The following is a 17,325-nucleotide window of genomic DNA, read 5'->3' as shown; positions in this document are numbered from 1 at the left end:
CATGAAAATAAAAAACAAAAATAAATTATACATTTTAGAAGTTAGTGATATACAGACTTGCAGAGTCAAAGGGACCAATGAAACAGATTTTATTATCATTTCAATCAGTTTCTGCCAGCTCTATTTCTAAACTGATATGATAGAAGTATTGAAAACTGTAGTATGATATAGATCTCTAAGACAGACAGTCTTCTAATACTTTGGGTCATGTGCTCATGATCTAAGGGAAAAGAAGTAGTTGACACTGAATGGGACTGCTTATTTTGCTAGGGCTGCCATAAAAAATGTACTACAGCCTGGATGTCATACATTTCTATTGTTTATCCCCTCACAATTCTGGATGCTACAAGACCAAGATCAAGATGTTGGCAGTGCTGATTTCTTCTGAAGCATCTTTCTTTGGCTTGTAGTTGACAATTTTCTCTGTGTCTTCACATTGTTTTTGCTATGGTCAGGCATGTACCTGACCTACTTTCCAAATATAAAGGTACCAGTTGACACCACTCATACTGAATTGGGGTCTACCTAATGATTTCATTTAGGACTTCCCAGGTGGCTCAGTGTAAAGAATCCAGCTGCCAATACGGACGATGTGAATTAGATCCCTGTGTCAGGAAGATGCCCTGGAGAAGGAAATGGCAACCCACTCCGGTATTCTTGCCTGGGAAATCCCATGGACGGAGGAGACTGGCAGGCTACGGTCTATGGGATCGCAAAAGACTTGAATACAACTTAGCAACTAACCAACAACAAATGGTCTCATTTAACCTTAATTGCCTATATTAAAACCCTTTCTCCGTATGAAGTCACATTCTGAGGAACTGGAAGTTCATCTTCAACATGTAGTTTTCTAGGGGGCACAGTTTAGCCCATTTGGGGAATGACTGTCAGGTTCAATTTGACCAAGAAACTTCATAGAACAGAAAGATTCACATGGATTTATCAGTGTGCTATGGTTGTGAGCAATCCCTTTGCCTTCCGACATTATAGGAAAGCTCATAAAAATCAGAAATGCTAGGTGAGACTGGGTTTTTTCTTGGCAATTCATGCCATTTTATATTCAGATTGAATAGAGGCTACTTAAAATGGCCAGCTCCTGAGTTTGCAGGAATAACTAACATACTAGTTAAAACAAAATTTTGGTAAATAAGTTGTGAGTTGTGATTTATTGATGTAATGTTAGGAAGTCTACCACTGCACTTATTTTTGTTATTTATCTTTCCTCTTTTGGCTACATTTTCAAATGTAATAATTTCATCACTACAAAATGGCTCTTCTGTATACATTTTCTCTCAATATTAAAATAAAAATATACTTAAATCTTCAAAAAATAAATATATTAATGTATCAAAACATTTTTATAATGTTTTCATCAAGAAAATATGCATGCATTTAAGTATCATAAATTAGGTCCTTTGTGAACTTCCAGATGTTCAAGCTGGTTTTAGAAAAGGCAGAGGAACCAGAGACCAAATTGCCAACATCCGTTGGATCATCAAAAAAGCAAGAGCGTTCCAGAAAAACATCTATTTCTGCTTTATTGACTATGCCAAAGCCTTTGACTGTGTGGATCACAATAAACTGTGGAAAATTCTGAAAGAGATGGGAATACCAGACCACCTGACCTGACTCTTGAGAAATTTGTATGCAGTTCAGGAAGCAACAATTAGAACTGGACATGGAACAACAGACTGGTTCCAAATAGGAAAAGGAGTACGTCAAGACTGCATATTGTCACCCTGCTTATTTAACTTCTATGCAGAGTACATCATGAGAAACGCTGGGCTGGAAGAAGCACAAGCTGGGATCAAGATTGCTGGGAGAAATATCAATAACCTCAGATGTACAGATGACACCACCCTTATGGCAGAAAGTGAAGAGGAACTAAAAATGCTCTTGATGAAGGTGAAAGAGGAGAGTTAAAAAGTTGGCTTAAAACTCAGCATTCAGAAAACGAAGATCATGGCATCTGGTCCCATCACTTCATGGGAAATAGATGGGGAAACAGTGGAAACAGTGTCAGACTTTATTTTTTTGGGCTCCAAAATCACTACAGATGGTGACTGCAGCCATGAAATTAAGACACTTATTCCTTGGAAGAAAAGCTATGACCAACCTAGACAGCATGTTGAAAACCAGAGACATTACTTTGCCAACAAAAGTCCATCTAGTCAAGGCTATGGTTTTTCCAGTGGTCATGTATGGATGTGAGAGTTGGACTGTGAAGAAGACTGAGTGCCGAAGAATTGATGCTTTTGAACTGTGGTGTTGGAGAAGACTCTTGAGAGTCCCTTGGACTGCAAGGAGATCCAACCAGTCCATTCTGAAGGAGTTCAGCCCTGGGATTTCTTTGGAAGGAATGATGCTGAAGCTGAAACTCCAGTACTTTGGCCACCTCATGCGAAGAGTTGACTCACTGGAAAAGACTCTGATGCTGGGAGATTGAGGGCAGGAGGAGAAGGGGACGACAGAGGATGAGATGGCTGGATGGCATCACTGACTTGATGGACGTGAGTCTGAGTGAAATCCACGAGTTGGTGATAGACAGGGAGGCCTGGTGTGCTGCGACTCATGGGGTCTCAAAGAGTCGGACACGACTGAATGACTGAACTGAACTGATGTAGTAAATTATATTCAGAGAGAGAAAAGCTATATTTATCATATATATCAGTTCAGTTCAATTCAGTCACTCAGTGATGTCTGACTCTTTGTGATCCCAGGAACCGCAGCACTCCAGGCCTCCCTGTCCATCACCAACTCCTGGTGTGCACTCAAACCCATGACTATCAAGTCAGTGATGCCATCCTTCCATCTCATCCTCTGTCCTCCCCTTCTCCTCCTGCCCTCAATCTTTCCCAGCATCAGGGTCTTTTCCAGTGAGTCAGCTCTTCGCATCAGGTGGTCAAAATATTGGAGTTTCAGCTTCAACATCAGTCCTTCCAATGAACATCCAGGACTAATCTTTAGGGTGGACTGGTTGGATCTCCTTGCAGTCCAAGGGACTCTCAAGAGTCTTCTCCAACACCACAGTTCAAAACCATCAATTCTTTGGCACTCAGCTTTCTTTATAGTCCAACTCTCACATCCATACATGACCACTGGAAAAACCATATCATATGTGTAGTAATATATAAAATAGATAACTAATAAGGACCTATTGTATAGCACAGAGAACTCTAGTCAATATTCTGTAATATCCTACATGGGAAAAGAATCTAAAATGATTGGATATATGTATCTGTATAACAGGTTCACTTTGTTGTATACCTGAAACTGATGTAACATTGTAAGTCAACTGTATTCCAATAAAAATGTTAAAAAGTCATTATTTCCTTTGTACATATACATATAAACAAGGACTGAAACTTATTTGGTACCCATATTTTCATTACTGCTGCTGCTGCTGCTAAGTCACTTCAGTCGTGTCCGACTCTGTGTGACCCCATAGACAGCAGCCCACCAGGCTCTCCTGCCCCTGGGATCCTCCAGGCAAGAACACTCGAGTGGGTTGCCATGTCCTTCTCCAATGCATGAAAGTGAAAAAGTGAAAGCAAAGTTGTTCAGTCGTGTCCGACTCTTAGCGACCCCATGGACTGCAGCCCACCAGGCTCCTCCACATCCAAGAGTACTGGAGTGGGGTGCCATTGCCTTTCCCATTTTTCATTACTAAATACTGCCTAATCTGACCACACATAATAATTTTATAGAAAAGTTGTATTAGTAAACTTATATAAAAAGAAATACAAATTTAATTTACATAGAGGTTAAAAAGTGTTGCTGGCCTTAGTTGAATAACACTACGGTCATATTTATGCCCTTTCCTGATATCTTGCATTCACTGAACCATGGCTTACTATTCTTTTAATCCTTACTTCCTATAACAATTATAATTTTCAAGACTTGAGAAGCACAGATATTTTAATATATAATATGTAATTTTAAATGATAATGGTAGCATTTATTAAGATCACCATGAAGTCTTGGGACTTCTTAAAACATTTATGCCATAGGAGATTTGCCTTCTATATAAACAACTGCTCTCTACACCATGGGATGATGATAAAATGTTTGAAAGGATGAAAATGATAAGAGAATGTTTTCTGTTCATTAAACTGCATGTTGTAAAACTATTTTCCACAATCCTTTTTACATTAATTGCTGAAGATAAAAGAATATTAAATTTTCTCAAATGAGTTAAAGTTTTCAACTTGTTTAATTTAAGTGGACATCAGAATATACGAATTTTTGTCTTGTGTAGCCTGCTCTTGCCAACTTTACCTAATCCTTGGCAATAAAATGCAGAAAGATAGTGAATGTAATCAAGGATAAATTCATCCTAAGAATTACTATTGGAATGGCTGAACTTTAATACAGTAGCAGTGAGACTGTTTTGTGGATGTATGCAAAAGAAAAATTCATGTCATATTTAAATATTGGATTTTCACTTCATTTTCATAGAGGCCAGAATTCATGCGGAGTTGAGAAGCCAACAATCACACATCTAGAGACTCTAGACCAAAGAGACTAGAAACTCTGGACAAAACAAATGAGAGAAGGTAGGGGAATCAAAAGGAAGCTGAACAGAGAGGAGATCCAGAGATTTGCAGATCCAGTTAGGAGAGAAGAGTGTTAAACCAGCAGCTGTAGATATAATACAAATGTTTCTGTAGGCAGAAAAAAGAGCACAAACTTAGTGATAAAAAATTAGAAAACATGAAAGAAAAATCCAAATCATATTCCTGGAAAAGAAACATAAAATATCATAACTAAAAATATACTAAATGAGAATAGCAGCAAATTAGTAAAAATGAGTTCAGTTCAGTTAAGTCACTTACTCGTGTCCAACTCTTTGAAACCCAATGGACTGCAGTACGCCAGGCCTCCCTGTCTATCACCAACTCCCAGAGTTTACTCAAACTCATGTCCATTGAATGAATGATGCCATCCAACAATCTCATCCTCTGTCTTCCCCTTCTCCTCCTGCCTTCAATCTTTCCCAGGATCAGGGTCTTTTCCAATGAGTCAGTTCTTTGCATCAGGTGGCCAAAGTATTGGAGTTTCAGCTTCAGCATTAGTCCTTCCAATGAATATTCAGGGATGATTTCCTTTAGGATAGACTGGTCGGATGTCCTTGCAGTCCAAGGGGCACTCAGGAGTCTTCTCCAACACCACAGTTCAGAAGCATCAATTCTTCGGTGCTCAACTTTCTATATAGTCCAAATCTCACATCCATGCATGACTATTGGAAAAATCATATCCTTAACTAGACAGACCTTTGTTGGCAAAGTAATGTCTCTGCTTTTTAATATGCTATATAGGAAGGTCATAACTTTCCTTCCAAGGAGCAAGCATTTTTTAATTTTATGGCTACAGTCACCATCTGCAGTGATTTTGGAGCCCCCCCCGAAATAAAGTCTGTCACTATTTCCATGATTTCCCCATTTATTTGCCATGAAGTGATGGGACCAGTTGCCATGATCATAGTTTTCTGAGTGCTAAGCTTAAGCCAATTTTTTACTCTCCTCTTTCACTTTCATCAAAAGAGAGGCTCTTTAGTTCTTCACTTTCTTCCAAAAGGGTGGTGTCATCTGCATATCTGAGATTATTGATGTATCTCCTGGAAATCTTGATTCCATCTTGTGCTTCATCTTGCCCAGAGTTTCTAATGTTGTACTCTGCATATAAGTAAGCAGGGTGACAGTATACAGCCTTGACGTACTCCGTTCCCGATTTGGAACTAGTCTGTTGTTACATGTACAGTTCTAATTGTTCCTTCCTGATCTGCATACAGATTTCACAAGAGGCAGGTCAGGTGGTCTGAAGAATTTTCCACAGTTCATGGTGATCCACACAGTCAAAGGCTTTGGCATAGTCAATAAAGCAGAAATATATGTTTTTTCTGGAACTCTCTTGCTTTTTCGATGATCCAACAGATGTTGGCAATTTGATCTCTGGTTCCTCTGCCTTTCGCAAATCCAGCTTGAACATCTGGAATTTCGTGGTTCACGTACTATTGAAGCCTGGCTTGGAGAATGTTGAGCATTACTTTGCTAGTGTGTGAGATGAGTGCAATTGTGGGATAGTTTGAGCATGCTTTGGCAATTCCTTTCTTTGGGACTGGAGTCAAAACGGACTTTTTCCAGTCCTGTGGCCACTGCTGCATTTTCCAAATTTGCTGGCATATTGAGTGAAGCACTTTCACAACATTATCTTTTAGAGTTTGAAATAGCTCAACTGGAATTCCATCACCTCCAGTAGCTTTGTTTGTAGTGGTGCTTCCTAAGGCCCACTTCACTTCATATTCCAGCATGTCTGGCTCTAGGTGAGTGATAACCACCATCATGGTTATCTGGGTTGTGATGATCTTTTTTGTATAGTTCTTCTGTTTATTCTTACCACCTCTTCTTAATATCTTCTGCTTCTGTTAGGTCCATACCATTTCTTGTCCTTTATCGAGCCCATCTTTGCATGAAATGTTCCCTTGGTATCTCTAATTTTCTTGAAGAGATCTCTAGTCTTTCCCATCCTATTGTTTTAATCTATTTCTTTGCACTGATCACTGAGGAAGACTTTTGTATGTCTCCTGGCTACTCTTTAGAACTCTGCATTCAAATGGGTATAACTTTCCTTTGTTTTTTACTTCTCTTCTTTTCACAGATATTTGTAAGGCCTCCTCAGACAGCCATTTTGCTTTTTTTCATTTCTTTTTCTAGGGGTCATCTTGTTCCCTATCTCCTCTACAGTGTCATGAACCTCCATCCATAGTTTTTCAGGCACTCTATCAGCTCTAATCCCTTGAATCTATTTCTCACTTCCACTGTATAATCAAAAGGGGTTTGATTTAGGTCATACTTGAATGGTCTAGTGGTTTTCCCTACTTTCTTCAATTTAAGTCTGAACTTGGCAATAAGGAATTCATGATTTTAGTTCAGTTAATTGGAAAACAGCTATAGTAACTATCCAAGTTAAATAGCAAAACATGAAATAAGAAGGAAGTATCACAGAACCTCAGTCACTTATAGGATATCTTATACCATTTAATGTGTGTATAATTGGAATCTTAGGAAGAGAAAAAAGATAGGAAAAAATTGAAAAAAAAAAAAAACAGTCATGATGGCTGAACATTTTTAAAATAATGGAAAAAATATAAATCTGTATAAGTTCAGTTCAGTTGCTCAGTCATGTCAGACTCTTTGAGTCCCCTGGACTGCAGCACACCAAGCTTCCCTGTCCATCACCAACTCCTGGAGCTTGCTCAAATTCATGTCCATCGAGTCAGTGATGCCGTCCAATCATCTCATCCTCTGTCATTCCTTCTCCTCCTGACTGCAATCTTTCCCAGCATCAGGCTCTTTTCCAATAAGTCAGTACTTTGCATCAGGTGGCCAAGTATTGGAGTTTCAGTTTCAGCATCAGTCCTTCCAATGAATCTTTAGGACTGATTTCCTTTAGGATTGACTGGTTGCATCTCCTTGCTGTCCAAGGGACTCTCAAGAATCTTCTCCAACACTACAGTTCAAAAGCATCAAATTGTTCAACACTCAGGCTTCTTTATAGTCCAACTCTCACATCCATACATGACTACAGGAAAAATCTTAGCATTGACTAGATGGACCTTTTTGGCAAAGTAATGTTTCTGCTTTTTAATATGCTGTCTAGGTCAGTCATAACTTTTCTCCAAGGAACAAGTCTCCCATCTGCAATTATTTTGGAGGCCAAGAAAATAAAGTCTATCCCTTTTTTCTTTGTTTCTCCATCTATTTGCCATGAAGCAATGAGATTGGATGCCATGATCTTACTTTTTTGAATGTTGAATTTTAAGCAAACTTTTTCACTCTCCTCTTTCACTTACATCAGGAAGCTCTTTAGTTCCTCTTCATTTTCTGCCATAAAAGGGGTGTCATCTGCATATCTGAGGTCATTGATATTTCTTCTGGCAATCTTGATTCCAGCTTATGCTTCTTCCAGCCCTGCATTTCACATGATGTACTCTGCATATCAGTTAAGTAAGCAAGGTGACAATATACAGCCATGACGTACTCCTTTCCCAATTTGGAACCAATCTGTTGTTCCATGTCCAGTTCTAATTCTTGCTTCCTGAGCTGCATACAGATTTCTCAAGAAGCAGGTAAGGTGGTCTGAAGAATTTTCTAGTTTGTTGTCATACACACAGTCAAAGGTATTGGCATAGTCAATAAAGCAGAAGTAGATATTTTTCTGGAACTCTCTTGCTTTTTTGATGATCCATTGGATGTTGACAATTTGATCTCTGGTTCCTCTTCCTTTTCTAAAACCAGTTTAAACATCTGGAAGTTCACAGTTCACATACTCTTGTAGCTTGGGCGTGCTTGGAGAATTTTGAGCCTTTCTTTGCTAGCATGTGAAAAGAGTGCAATTGTACAGTAGCTTGAGCAATCTTTGGCATTGCCTTTCTTTGCGATTCAACTAAACCCAATATAAACCCATATACACTAGATCAATTAACCTCAAGTAGAATAGTATTAAGAAAACCACATAAATTCCTTCAGGATGTAATTTTAGAAAGCAAATAATGTTTTAAAATGTTAAATAGAGCCAGAAAGAAAAAAAAAATCTTCCTATTGTTAACCCATTTTTATAGAGTTGTATATACCATTTATCTGTTTTGGATCTTGACTCTTTATCAGGCATATCAATTGCAAAGTTTTTTTTTCCCCATTTATTAGGTTGTCTTTTTGTTTTATCAATGGTTTACTTTGTTGTGCAAAAGCTTTTAAGTCTAATTAGTTTCCATATGTTTATTTTTGCTTGTTTCCTTTGGTATTGTCATATGCGTATTTTTTCTATTAAGTTCATTGGACACTGCTATAATACTGCCTGAGACAAAGTAGACACTTAAAATTTTTCCTACAATGAATAAATAAAGGCTTTCTTTTTTAAAAAATCAAATCATATTTAGAATAATAGTCACATCTGGAATAGTCTTTTTTTTTTTAATTTTTTAAGTAACAGAGGTATTTTATTTAAAGGCAGTGTAAGACCAAGTTGTACTAACCTTTTAAAGAGACTTTGCTTTATTGGGCTTCCCTGGTAGTTCAGACAGTAAAAGTATCTGCCTGCAAAGTGGGAGACCCAGGTTCGATCCCTGCATCTGGAAGATCCCCTGGAGAAGGAAATCGCAACCCACTCCAATACTATTGCCTGAAAAATTCCATGAATGGAGGAGCCTGGTGGGCTACAGTCCATCGGGTCTCAAAGAGTCGGACACGACTGAACTACTTCACTTTCTTTCACTTTTTATTAAATATTTAATATATAATTATATATATTTAATATAATTATTTAATAATGTTTTTATTAAATGTTCTGTGAGGGAGAAAACACGTTTCACAGTCGTGTTTACCTATGTATACTAGTTTCCCTTAAATTGTCCATTTGGAGCTCTTCCATCAAGAATTAGTCTGTTTCTTCATCCTTTGAGTATGAACTTACATTGGGTTTTCCTATGGCCAGTAGACTAACATGATCATGCTAGCATGTCACTTGTAAGCCTTGGCCTCTATATCAGTAAAAACTTCCTCTCAATCCACCAGCACCCTGAAACCAGCCAGTGAGTAAGTTGGGCTAGCCTGCTGTAGGACATGACCATGTGGAGCAGCCATGAGTCTTCCCGTGTGGCTGTTCTAGAAATCTTCCCCTGGTTGGTCTAAGAGCTGATCTCTGACCACAGATCCAGTCAAAGTCAGCCCTACTCACTGATCAGCATGATTGTCCAGTCCTACACTAGACTTGTCAGAATTAATGCAGGTTTATTGATTTATGTCACTGTGTTTAGGGATTTTAAAAAATAATACTAAGAAAGATAATGAGTAATAATTATAATGAAGTCCATCTTGAATAAACACAAGTAAACCTGGGGATAATTAACTACAATTATATTCTGGTTTCAAAGTGGTATTTCATTTGATGACAGTCAATTCAAATTTGAAAATTATTAAAAGCAAGAAAATGCCTAATATCTGTTTTGTAAGCACTTCAGGAGTGTAGTTCATAGTTAGTGTTTGTGAAAGTGAAGTGAAGTCACTCAGTCGTGTCTGACTCTTAGCGACCCAGTGGATTGCAGCCTACCAGGCTCCTCCGTCCATGGGACTTTCCAGGCAAGAGTACTGGAGTGGGGTGCCATTGTGTTTTAAAAATCATGGAAACTAGTACATATTATCTTCTCAACACTGTTTACTTCTTTTCCTTTTCCACTGCCTTTTGCCTCTCGTCTACCCACAGCCTCTTTCTGAAAGCCTGTCAAAACTGCCTAAAATCTTTGCTTATCAATAAATACATACAGTTGGCAATAAGCTACCCGTGAGTAGAAAATAGCTCCATTTCTTTGGTTTTATGACCTCAAGAAATCTTCACAAAAGTAATGGTGTGTCTTTTTAAATATACTTTTAAATGTGCTTCCTTTTATAAAAATAGAGCACAATGGGGACGTGGGTTATGTATTGAGACAACAGGTGAGGTTCAGTTCTTGCCAGTGAAACTGAAGATTGCTTTTGATGATAAAAGAAACCTACAGAGTCTTACAAAACAGTGAGAGTTTTCTTATTCTTTGCCAACCTAATTTCCTGGGACATTTTTTTTTCTTTATTAACATAAGTATATTTTTGAACAGTTCCATTTAAGATGTATTACTTCTATAACCATAACTACACACAACAATGGAATATGTCAGATTGACCTTACTGACACTGGACATTGTTATTAACTTTACCAGTGGCTAAAGCATTTAACCTGATAAATTCTTAATGCTCAGTGCAAAAGGACTTGGCAGAATGACCATCAGAGTACACACACACACACACACAAATCTGCTTCAATTCATCAGCTAGGTTAGGATTACAATCTATTCAATTGTACAGGTTGTCTTGACTCATAAACACCAAGATGCAATCATAACTCATTTCTTAAAAGCATCAATTCAGTATTACAAACTACCAAGCTTACAAACAGTTCATGAACTTTAAGAATACATGAACTTTTATTTTTAAAACCATGTCTTTCTGCAAAGCATAGTGATAAATGATGCACTAAAAATGGATAGATCAGAATACTGGAAAGGACCAGTCCCAGATCCATATAAGATCATTTAGACTATTTCTGAGAAAAAGTCATGACTTGAGACAATGAGAAATATTTCTAACATCTCTGTCTTACTGAAAATGCCCTGTCAACATGACAGGCTCAGGTCCTTTCACAATTTCAGTGACATGTTTTCATTGTTGCAACAGCAAGAGGAAAATGATAAACTTATCTAAATATTTGGGACTATTATGCTTAAAATATCAATAATTACATTAATAATTTCAGATATATATTTCTAAAATATCTTTATTACTATGGCCCCATTTCTTTACATAATATATAATGTGAACAATAATTGAGGAAATAAGAATGACTAGACATTAGGTTAAAAAATCTTTTTTGATTTAAAAAATTTATAAACTATACTTTTACAAAGATAATATTCTGCTTTTTTGCTCAAATTTCGAGCCACTTATTGAGTAGCATTAAACCAGAAGATTATAAGCTCCGATAAAATAACCTCTGATGATGTAAAAAGAAATAAAAATAAAATCAATAATAGCTGAAATACTATAGCTTACTGCATGCCTCCCACTTACAGTAAATGTTTCAATCTTCACAATAATGGGGATAATTCAGTACCTATGTATTTTCAGAAAAGAAAGTGTAAGGACAGCTAGGATTCCAGAAACGAAAACCTCACTATTAAAAATAATAACTTTACCTTTAAATGAGTACTTTTCTTTCAAGCTTAGAAAGTTGTTTCCTCCTCTAATGACCCTTTAACTTTTTTATACCTGATCCTCTGTTCATCAGGTATAAAATGGAAATAGGAAAAGAATCCCACTACTTGGTTATATTATAAAGATTAAATTAAGTATAAAATGATCCTCAAAATTAACATTCTGTATATTAGAACCTTTTAACAATAGTATTGTATCATTTTTTATGTAGGACCTTTAGATCATGAAACTTAAAAAAATATTAAATAATCAAATTTCCCAGGTTTTCTTAATTTTCAGGAAGCTCAAACAAAAAAATATGTTTCAATTTCAGTTGTGTGTGTGTATGTTTTTTTTTTTTTAATATTAAGCGTTCCTTGTGTAAATAACTACACCCACCACTTTCATCTTGTTATTTAATCTCAGTTTTATGATGTCATGCTTTTATTATCTGTGTCTCATCCTAGGGCAACTTCATATTGCCTATGGAAATAAGCCCATAAATCAGTAAGAATTTGGTTTTGGCTGCTAAAATCAAAGACTCAATTGTAGTGAATTCAAAACAAAAAACAAACCCCAGGAATTTGTTCTCTCTTTCTTAAGAGATTATTTTAGGCTCCTTCATCCTGCCTGTTTCATCATTGTTAGCCTGTGACTTCTATGTGGAAGGTTAAATAGTGTATAATGGAGTATCTGACTTCTATCCTGAAATTCAAGTGACTGTGAATGAAACAGGGGAAGGAGAGGATTGAGGGGCAAAAGGTCATTATCTGTGAACTGAGGCAGCCCTCTTTTCAGAGGTTTCCTGGGAATTAACTGAAAGTATCTTTGTTTTTCCTGTTTTTTTCCCAGTGGTCATCTACAGTTGCAGAGTTTGAAAACTGAAATATTTTTGCTAAATACACTGACACCTCATATAAATTCATGGCTTTGTTCTAAGGCAAAAAAAAAAAAAAGTGAAAACAGTTAGGCTACAAGATCTTCTATGAAAAGTATAGAAAAAATGACAGAGAGAGGCTCTTTGCTTAGAAGCAAAACGTGTGCAATACAGACAGTTTTTCTATAAAAAGACTCATGAAGCTGTCTATTTAGGAGATTTTCATAAAAGGTCCTGGACAGATGCTTCTCACACCAATTCTTCTTTTTATTCCTTTGGTGATTTTTGAAACCTGTGGCAGGCAGGAATTCAAGAAGTGACATTGTGCATTTATGCATCTCTAAGTAATGGTGTAAATAGTAATGCTATTTTGAGGTTGAGTAATCAGATAGAAATTTCACTTTTTGTGTTTTAGATATATATCTTCAGTTGTACCCTATGAATTCTGGATTTGTTCAACTATGTAAGACTTGCATTTATTTTTTAAAAGATTTTTTGATGGTCCACATCAAAAAATCTTTTTTTATTGAGTTTGATACAATATTGCTTCTGTTTTATGTTTTGATTTTGTTTTTGACTACCAGGCATGTGGGTCTTATCTCCTTGTTGTTGTTGTTGTTCCAGTCGATTAGTTGTGCCCAACTCTTTGTGACCCCATAGACTGCAGCATGTAAAGCTCCTCTGTCTTCCACTATCTCCCAGAGTTTGCTCAAATTCATGCCTGTTGAGTCAGTGATACTATCTAATCATCTCATCCTATGATACCCCCTTCTCCTTTTGCCTTTGGTCTTTCCCAGCATCAGGGTCTTTTTTATTTTTTACTATAGCTCCCCAACCAGGGATCAGACACATACCCCTTGCACTGGAAAGCAAAGTCTTAACCACTGGATCACCAGGGAAGTCCTGACTTTCACGTTTTAAATGGAGTCATATTGCAGTATGTGTGCTGGTAGCTCAGATGCTGTGTGCCCCTTGATCCATACATTCTGATTAACTGCTACTCATTTAGGAATCCTACATCAAGTTGTAATGAAAGAATGTTTTAGCACTTTGAATTCAGTTTGTTTTGTCCATCAGTGATTTGCTGTTCTTAACAGATTTCAACTGTGAAAAACTCTTAAACAGTCTCTTTATCAAGAAAATTTGTACTTTTGTTAATTTTCATTTTTCATTAAACTCAGGCGCAGAAGTATTCTCACAAAGCTTTCTGAATGTTCTTGGCATAGTCTTCAAACCCATGCCAAATGATGTATTCAGTGACCCATCAGTCAGTCAGTCAGTTCAGTTGCTCAGTCGTGTCCGACTCTTTGCGACCCCATGAATCACAGCATGCCAGGCCTCCCTGTCCATCACCATCTCCCGGAGTTCACTCAGATTCATGTCCATCAAGTCGGTGATGCCATCCATCAGCAGACAATAATTTTTAGTTTGTTGTTATACTGAATGTGACAGTATTACTGATCTATCATTTAAGAGCTATTATAGTTGTTACTGGAAAAATGAAACTACTCTGTACTTCCTGTCTTCTTGAAAAGAGAAGGAATATGAAAATGGCTATAGGCTAAGCATATCCTCTGTCTGCTGTTTATTCATTCACTCAGTCATCACTTACTGATTCCAAAGTGTCAATTGATCTTTTATATTGTAAGGATATGATATTGAATAAGAGAAGTCCCCTGCTCTCTGAGGCTTATATTCTAGCTGTAGGAAGACTACAGTATAAGTAAGCAAATATTTGGGCAAGATCATTTGGATGAATGACAAGTGCCATGAGAAAATAACACAGAATTGACATGGACTTCTTGAGGAGTTCAGGAAAAGCCTCATAAGAGTTTTGAAATGGCATCTGATGAAAAAGTATAAGTTATACATGTGAAGGTTAAAGTGGAGTGTTCCAGGCAGAGAAAAAAGGAAAGGACCTAAAGCCTTGACGATTTCAGTGTGTAAAAACAAGACCAGGATAGCTGCAGATGCAAGAATAAGCTGGAGAGAAATCCAAAGTTAAAACAGAATGATGACTTGTTAAGATGTCAAAGTGAAAGTGGAAGTTACTGAGAAATGTTAGCAAGATGTCGATATAAACTGATTTATATTCTGACCACTGGTGATTAGTAAATTTAAACATTGGCCACACCTTTAAGTAGTGAAGGGAGAAGATACATAGTGCATCTTCTAGAAAGGAGTTTATCTCCTGGGCTAAGATCATCTTCTGAATAGGAGGTTGGATTTTCCAAAGTTGAATAGACACATTGTTGATTTGAAATATAGAAAACTATGTCACAGAAAACATGGCTCTGAGAAAGGGGAAGTGATGTTAGAACCTGGCGATAACTTTGAGAAGAATACCAACCCCACAAAGTTTTACCTTTCCAGGTATTTTCCTTTGTACTTTTTTTTTATATATATAATATTATTATTTTTTGGCTGTGCTGGGTCTTGTTGACGTGTGAGCTTTCTGTATGTTGCAGCAATGGGGGGCTACACTTAGTTGTGGTGTGTGGGCTTCTCACTGAGCTGGCTTCTATTGTTGCAGATCATGGGCTCTAGGGCACGTGGGCTTCAGTAGATGTAGTACTTGAGCTCAGTAGTTGTGGCTTCCAGGCTTTAGAGCACAGGCTCAATAGTTCTGGTGCCCAGACCTTGTTGTTCCACAACGTGGGATCTTCCCAGATCAGGGATTGAACCGTGTCTCCTGCATTGGCAAGCAGATTCTTTACCACTGAGTCACCAGGGAAGTCCTGTACTTTAAAAGATATTTCACATGATTGAACAGTTTCCTTCAGAGTTTGTTATTGTTGTTGTTCAGTTCCTAAGTCATGTTTGTGACCTCATGGACTGCAGCATGCCAGGTTCCCCTGTCCTTCACTATCTCCTGGAGTTAATAAAAAATTCAACAAAACTTGATATGTCTTTCCCATATTAGTATGAGATAAGAAAAAAGCAATGAAAAGGAAGTATGGCTGTCCTTCTGTTTATTAACTAGGCTTGGGGAAAGAATTGCACCCCATTACGACAGAGGATGAGATGGCTGGATGGCATCACTGACTCGATGGACGTGAGTCTGAGTGAACTCCGGGAGTTGGTGATGGACAGGGAGGCCTGGCATGCTGCGATTCATGGGGTCACAAATAGTCGGACACGACTGAGCGACTGAACTGATCTGATCTGATTTAGTGTATCCCAAAGGTAAAGTGAGAGACACAGAGAGTAGTGAGAAGTTGTGCATGAAAGGCCTGGAGAGGAATAAGAGGAACACTTGAGTCTGAGGCAACCTCTGAATGGAATCTCAAGGAGGACATCAATAAAAATCTCCTTTTTCCCTTTTGATACTATGTATGAAAGTTAAAAAAGAATGTTAGTCGCACAGTCATGTCTGACTCTGCGATTCCATGGACTGTGGCCTGTCCTGCTCCTCTGTCCATGGAATTCTCCAGGCAAGAGTCCTGGAATGGGTTGCCATTTCCTTCTCCAGGGGATCTTCCTGACCTGGGGATTGAACCCAGGTCTCCCACATTGCAGGCAGATTCACCAGCTGAACCACAAGGGAAGCCCCAATACTATGCATAAAGCATAACTAATGAGAACCTAGTAAGTAGCTCAGGGAACCATACTCAGTGCTTCTCAGTGACCTGAATGGGAAGGAAATCCAGAAAAGAGGGGACACATGTATCAGCATAGCTGACTGAGTTTGCTGTACAGTAGAAACTAACACTGTAAAGTGACTATACTCCAATAAAAATTAATGGAAAAATAAATTTAAAAAAAGAACTCTCTTTCCCTAGACCAGTTTTAAAACAACAGAGCTAGTACAAGTACATGGGATTTTCCCACTGTATATTAGTAGTGCCATTTATTCAATCCTTATCATTCTATTCAGCTTTCATTCAACATAGAAATTGAGGGTTTACTTTATACCAGGCAGTGAAATAGATCCTAGGTTAGAGAGATATACAAGATTACAACTCTGAACTAATGGAGCTCACATGCTACTGAGAAAGTAACTAAAACAGTAAATTTTGCAACCATGTATGATACACATCAGAGAAGGCAATGGCACCCCACTCCAGTACTCTTGCCTGGAAAATCCCATGAATGGAGGAGCCTGGAAGGATGCAGTCCACTGGATCACTGAGGGTCGGACACGACTGAGTGACTTCACTTTCACTTTTCACTTTCACACATTGGAAAAGGAAATGGCAACCCACTCCAGTGTTCTTGCCTGGAGAATCCCATGGATGGGGGAGCCTGGTGGGCTGCCATATATGGGATCACACAGAGTCGGACACAACTGAAGTGACTTAGCAGCAGCAGCAGCATGATACACATACTAATAGAAGAGTATTAGATGAAATTCTCCAGTGAGAGCATAGAAGAAAATATTTACATTGACTGAGTTAGAATAAAGAAAACTTCATGAGATGTATTTTGATAATTGAGTAGAGAAGTACCAGATAAAATTTTGAAGGAAGGGTGTTACAACTATAGGGAGCAGCAAAGGGACTGGCCACCACAGCGCACACCATGTGTAAAGAAACAAAACAAAATTGGTATGGCAAGCTACAGGCTGAACATCAGGGAATGCTAATATGTGATGATAGCTCATGAATAACTCACACATCATCTGGAATTCTAGTGTAAAAAGTCAGATTTTAGACCAAATATTATGGA

Source organism: Bos mutus, chromosome 1 (genome assembly GCF_027580195.1).
Source record: "Bos mutus isolate GX-2022 chromosome 1, NWIPB_WYAK_1.1, whole genome shotgun sequence".
In the NCBI taxonomy this organism is placed as follows: Eukaryota; Metazoa; Chordata; class Mammalia; order Artiodactyla; family Bovidae; genus Bos; species Bos mutus.
Note: the sequence above shows the minus strand (reverse complement) of the source record.